The 7,055-nt window shown below is 28.0% G+C and overlaps 1 non-coding gene across 1 annotated transcript; it reads left to right on the top strand.

Moving 5' to 3' along the window:
* Nucleotides 1–808: 808 nt before the first annotated feature.
* On the top strand, nt 809–927 carry LOC112693758. Its single transcript, XR_003149511.1, has one exon. It is a non-coding gene; the product is annotated as a 5S ribosomal RNA (ribosomal RNA).
* The last annotated feature ends 6,128 nt before the right edge of the window (nt 928–7,055 follow it).

The raw sequence follows: 7,055 nt of genomic DNA on the forward strand, positions 1-7,055 counted from the left end.
GCGAACGACATTTCTCCATTTGATACGTCCATGTACTTCGTGATTATCAACCATATAGGTACTTAATTTTCCTTTAATTGGTCAATATGTGGTTAATGTGTTGTTGATACGTTTTACCCTATAAAGATGCAAAGATATTCTGATATTATATTTTTACTGATATCTAAGAAACACTTCAGTTTCCGTTATTTTCACCAATAGTATTGAAAATGTGACGTTTCTAATGTGTCCACACTTTGTGGACCGTGTTTTTGTGTTTTTTTTTTTACGACTTTAATTCATTCGAGGACTTAGTTTAAATTTTAAGCTACAAATAGTAAAAATTAGTTAAAATAAATTAGGATCTCTATTAAAAATGGCAAAATACTAACCCAATTTTATCCTTTTTTTTTAGGAGAGAGGGTTTGGTGAGATTTGGTAAGGTTCGTGTAAAGAAAAGTGGTTACATTTTTTTCATGGCACATCCCTTACAAAATTCTTGCGCACGCCTATGTGTGTGACCGACCAATGATATGTGAATGTAAAGGGGTCGCTAACCTATGGTGGAGGTACAAGGCCGGAGCACATGGGATTTATTTTGTAAAATTAAGGGGAATAGAGAAAGGGCATGGAAAATAATATGTATTATATAATTTCTTTATTAATTAAAATAATTTTGAAAAGAAAATAAAACTCCCGTGAGGTGTTGTCGATGGTTAAGGTATTAAGGACACTGATTGGATATTTATGGTATTATTATTTATAAATAAATTTTTTTTTTTTATTCAAATAGTCGCATTTAAATTATTAATTTTATACAATTATTATCGCCAACGACCATACCACGTTGAATACACCAGTTCTCGTCCGATCACTGAAGTTAAGCAACGTCGGGCGTAGTTAGTACTTGGATGGGTGACCGCTTGGGAACACTACGTGCCGTTGGCCCTTTATTTTTAATATAAAAAAATGAAGATCCATAATATTTTTACATATATTCTTTTAATAATTGAATGAAAATCTTTTATATATTTTATACATGCAATTGTGTTAAAAAAAATATGTTAATTTTATTATCGAATAACGTTTTAATTCACTTAAGAAGTAATTCATAATTTTTATTGTAAATACTATTGAAAATGCGTTTTAGCTTTAAACTGTCTTATAAACTATCAGCGTATATTATTTAATGACTATCGAATAATCAGGGTTTAATATAATACAACTAAATATATATATATATTAAATACAGATTCTATGAAAAATATATAGTTGTAAAATTGCAAAAAATCATTTTTGTAGTAAATATAAAATGATTATTATATTAGAATTATATTATTATAATATAATTTTGTTGGTTGATATCACTTAAGCTTCTATCTACTTTACCTTCTGCACGCGTTTGTATATATAATTAATACGTATAATGTATATTTTATAATGTGCTACGATTAGGACTAATTACGAAAGATAAAAGCCGCGATGACATAATGTAGGAAAATAATAGTTTTGTATGGTATAATACATTTAATACGTACAGGTCTAGGGATTCGATGCGATCGTAGCTATCGAAGACGTATCAATTGAAAATATTCTTACAGTATTTTTGTTGTTTTTAAATGTAAACAAATTGAATAATTTAAAAAAAAAAGAAATTGTGTCGTTCGAAAATATTATATTTATAAAAATATGTTAATTATTGAACATTTTTTCTTATTCAATTTTTTGTTCCATGGACCCTGTTTAATAAAGAGTGCAAACAGTATTTGATTTTCGACATTTGTTGTATACTTCCGAGAACAGGGTCTCAGACGGTGAGATGGTATTTCATTCGAGGCGTCGTGATTTGCACGTACTCGACCATGCAAATATTATACCTCGCAATGCGCCGAGGGTGTTTCGTGGCGTGCGCGCGACTTTCCCAACTCTTACCACTTGCACCCATGCTTGCATGCGTTGCATTCGTCGGTTTGGAAATTCATTTTTTTGATGTGAAACATCTATAGTCGCCACGTTATATGATGATATATTTATATATAGTCTATATGCAGTCGTGTGTACGGTGTGGCGACGCGTCTCCATACGCAATCGACTGTGCGATTGTCTCCCACTCGATCCTGTAGTGTATACTCCGTAGTGTATACAGTGTTGTTTACTACAGTACACATAACCTGTGTTTTACTTGAAAACAAATTATTTTTTATGTGAAACATCTAATGGCGTGGTACGGTAATGAGACCGACTGAGGCGTGGCGACGCTCCATTCGTGATTCGTCGGCTCAATTCGCCAAAGTTAGGCGATTTCCTCTCTAAGCGTGCAATGTCGGCGTACCCATATAATATGTACACCTACATTGTTACGTATATGTATAATATGTTGTTTTAAACTAATATATATATTTTTTTTCTATTAAAATATGAGTGACAGTGAAAATATAACGAAAATATTGGAATGAATTCACGACAATAATTGCCATACTGCTCACCGTTCTTAGTCGTTTTCATAATTTAATGTATTTTTATTGTTTAATAATTATAACACGTTTACTACAAGCATACTATCTTCTACCTGATATTTATTATATTTGTAATTATTTTAAAAATGCAAAAATATCAAATAATAGACTTTTTATTAATTAGTGATTAACTAAATATGTAATACTGTAATATAATTAGTTTTTCAACAAAATGGTTTTTTCTTGTTCGTTGTTGTATGGAGTTTATGTTAAATAATTAAAAGTCTCCCCAGAATATTAAATCATAAGCCAAATATTAATAAGTAATTAATTATTTTATTTATACTAATAAATACTTAATTAACTCAATGATCTAAATGAATGCTTGTTATTTTTGAAGCAGTTAAAATAAAAATGATTACAAAAAGAAAATCGTTGATGTTTCTCATCTGCCAGGCGTCCCGCGACGGCTCATTCTTCAAAAATATTTATCGCAATAATTAGGACGGTATCGTACAATCGTATACTAAATATTGTACATGTGCTTAAATTTTTATAATTTTGAATATTATTGATTATAAACAGAGCTAGTAAGATCATGCATTTGCATAATTTCTTTGCAGTATCGGAAAACATGCTAAACAAGACACTAATTCGTTGCATAACAATGGTAATAAAAATCTAAATTTTAATAGAGCATGTTTTTTCTATATTTTATGTGAACTGGTATATTTGGCATATAGTTGATTTTTTTTTGAGTTAATAGTGCATATTATTTTATATAAATTGAGCAAAATCGTTTTTTGTGGAAGTTAAAAACAAATTTAGATCAATAAATGCTTGAATTCATTCTTATTTACTATTCCGAATAGGTTTACAAAATCTTAGTATTTTAGAAGAATTTTTATTTTTATATGACATTGAGTTTTATAAGCAGTACCACGGAAACAATGTTATTGCGCACCACTACCACCCGCCTCCTACTGACGAGTGCATTGCAATCTATCAATTTATTTTCATCAAAACGTGTGTTTATTAATTATAACTTTAATGAAATGTAATCGAAGAAGTACAATATAACATTTAAAAATATGAATGAATAATTCTTATTATTTAAAAAAAATGCTTATACATTTTTTTTCGTGCATAGTTTAAGATTTTTAATGCATATAAATGCATATTTAGAATTTTTTAGTGCATATTTGAATGTATATTTTATCTAATATTAGTGCATTATTGCATGCTTATTTTTGCGTTTTTTAATTGCATGAACTTACGAGCCCTGATTATAAACATGCGAAGAAATGAGTGTGATAACTATAAAATAACTCTACGGTGAACGATTAAAAAAATAAAACTGTTAACCACTCAATTTTATATTAATACTAAGTACGATTTAGTAATTTCGTTTAATCGTCTAATATTAGATAATACTATTTGTTACATCTTATGTCTAAAGTATTAATTAAAAACATTTTATCATCCTGCATTTGAATCAGTGGCGTAGTTTTTGTTCAACCTACTATGGGACCAAATCATATTATTGCATCCCTCAAGAAAATACACTTTTTATTTTACTATTACTTTTGAAATAGAAAAAACACATCTTGTACAATACGAAAATACGTCCACTTTAGAATAATAATGCGACGCAAATTTATGTTGCGCAGCAAAAAAAACCCATAGCATACGGATCGTATGTGTGTCATGTGCTGTTATAGGAAAACGCGAGTTGGATCCCAAGATATTTGTTACTCGAGTGGGTCCGCTGTCAATAATACTTGAATTGGGTCCGTTATAATTAGGGTTCGGATTTGTATGTACTCAAAAACCTTAAAATAGTATGCATTTATGCATCAAAAAAACCTTTGAATATGCACTTGATATGCTCTTATTTTTTTTAAAATATGCAAAAATATGCTCTTATCCAAAATATATGCATTTATATTTTTTTTTAATTTTTCCCTTATATATTAATACAACTTAATTAAACAAACTTAATTTTTTTTATTACCGACACTACGACATCAACTTACAACATTAATTATAGAACAAAAAATGTTAAAAAATTACATTAAATTTATAAAGTGCACTTTAGTTAAAAATAATAATAATAAAAAAAAAATGTATTTAATTCTTTTACACCATAATATATATATATATCTTTGGTAAATATTTATGAAAAAAAAAATATACAATGAAGACGATTAATAAAAAAAAAAAAAAAAAAAACAATTTAAGCAAATAAAAATATTTTGATTAATAGATATGAATCGATATTTACTTTTTATAAAAAAGAGTTAACAATAATATATTCTTCCATATGTTCAGGTGTCATATTTATTCTTCTATCACTTAATATATGTTCATATAAACTGAAGGATCTTTCCACATCTACTGACGTCAACGGTGCATATTTCATATTAGCCACAGAGCAAGGATTGAAATTTTCTAGGATCTGTATTTCATTGTTTCCTGATATAATTAGTCCGATTTATTCTAGTACTTGAAATCCTTTATTTTTTTGATACAACTAAGATATTATATTTTTTATAATAGAACCTTTTTCACCTTGTATATTTGATAGTTCGGAAATTATATTTTTCGTAATCTCTAACGATTGTAGTAAAGTCAATTTAGTATCTTCTAAGTTTTTGATTGCCCGAATAAGTCCAGAAAAGTTAATTTTTATAAATGTTAAATCATTTTTCACTGTATGCAAATTGAACATTTTTTTACAATTATCTATACTTGCTGAAGAATCATTATCTAGTTTTTCTATTACACTTTTAATACTTTCATAGTTATTTGCATTAAATATAACTACCTCTATCCATGTCCCCTATCTTGTAACAACTGGTTCCGGGGGCAATGGTAAACCAAGTAGCATTTCTTTATATAGTTGAATACAAGAAGGTGACTTTAAAAAAAGATTTCTTTACATTGTTGATTAATTTATTTACATTGGGGGATAACTCTCTTACCTTTTCTGCTATTCTGTTTAACATATGTGTTACGCATGTTACATGGATGATATTTGGATAAAACACTTTTAATGCATCTCCAGTTTTAACCATATATGGCGCTGCATCTGATAAAAACAATCTTAGGTTTTCATTGTTTCCCTCAGCGGGCCATAATATTTTTAAACTATCGTTAATAAAACGAAATACGGTAGAGTGATTTGTGTTTGGTAGTTCTTTACATGCTAATAGATAGGGTTGACTTAGTGTATCACATTCTAAAACGCCAACTAATAAATTTGCTATATAGCGGCCGTTTGTATCAGTTGTTTCGTCAACAGAAATCCAAATATCTGAATTGCCAATAATTTCTCGGATTGCAATTATAACATTATTGTAAAATGGATCAAGATAATTTTTTCTAAGTGTACTTTCATCGGGAATATGCTTACCTGTGTACTTCTTTAAAAAATTCTCGAATTATGGAATTTGAAGTTTATTCCATGGTATAATAACGACTATCCAAGCTGAGCAAAGATCCTCATTAAAAATGTTATCAGATTTAGGTTTTGTGTCCCATACAAATAATTGTTTTTTGTTATCATTTGCTTTACGGTTTAAAGCACTTTTATGCAAAGCGGTATCAATGTGTTGTTGTATTTGAAATTTTTTTGTGCAAACGATTTTTTCGTCACACAATTGACAAAATACTATAGAACCGTCCGTAGTAAAAATGGTGTGGTCTGTTTTATTATACAATGAAATCCATTGTTTTATTAAAGTTTGAATATTACTACGACTTTTCGGCATTTTAAAATTAACGAGTGTACAAAAAATTATTAAAGGAATTCGTTTGTATACGGAATGCGAATTACGAAATTATATTTATGGGTGATTACCGATTGGCGACTACTGCATGACGATTAAATACCAACTAAATGTACGACAAAACGAGGCAGCTTGTTTATCCAATATATAACATAAAACATAACATAATAATAATAATAATAATAATCATGCTAAAAATATAATAGTATGAAGGAAATTTAAATATAACTAGTCTTCATTGTTGTCGATGGCTGTGTTTCGATAAGCAAGATATAGTTTTAATACAAATTATCCAAAAATATAACATACAGGAAATAAAATATTTCCCCACAATACTTCATGAACTCATAAATCTAGTTTCTATAGTGAAATATAAATAAAATGACTATTATGTACCAAAATATGCTTTATTATGTCAAATTCTTCAAATATGCTCTCAACCTTAAAATATGCATTTATATGCAAAATAAACTTTTTTTATAGATTCTCTGCTACACTTGCCGGGTTAAAACCCTCCCCGGGGCCAAAAAAAAAAAATAAAAAAAAATATTTTATTATTGATGACGTGTAATATATTCGTAGTTTCATTATTACGTTTTGAACTTAAAATATACAACTATACAAATATTATGATAATTAAATAATTATATTGATAGGTGTTTGAAAAGTTTTGTTAACTATGCTATTTTTATATTCCAATAGCTATTAATTTACTGTAATGTAAAAGTAAACTGTAAATTGGTAAAAAAGTTGTATAAAATAATATCTATTTATAGCAGTTATTTATCTTATTTATCTGTGCAACGAAAACAAAAAAGATAACGATTAT

This window comes from Sipha flava, unplaced genomic scaffold, assembly GCF_003268045.1.
Source record: "Sipha flava isolate LNK unplaced genomic scaffold, YSA_version1 95_pilon_pilon, whole genome shotgun sequence".
In the NCBI taxonomy this organism is placed as follows: Eukaryota; Metazoa; Arthropoda; class Insecta; order Hemiptera; family Aphididae; genus Sipha; species Sipha flava.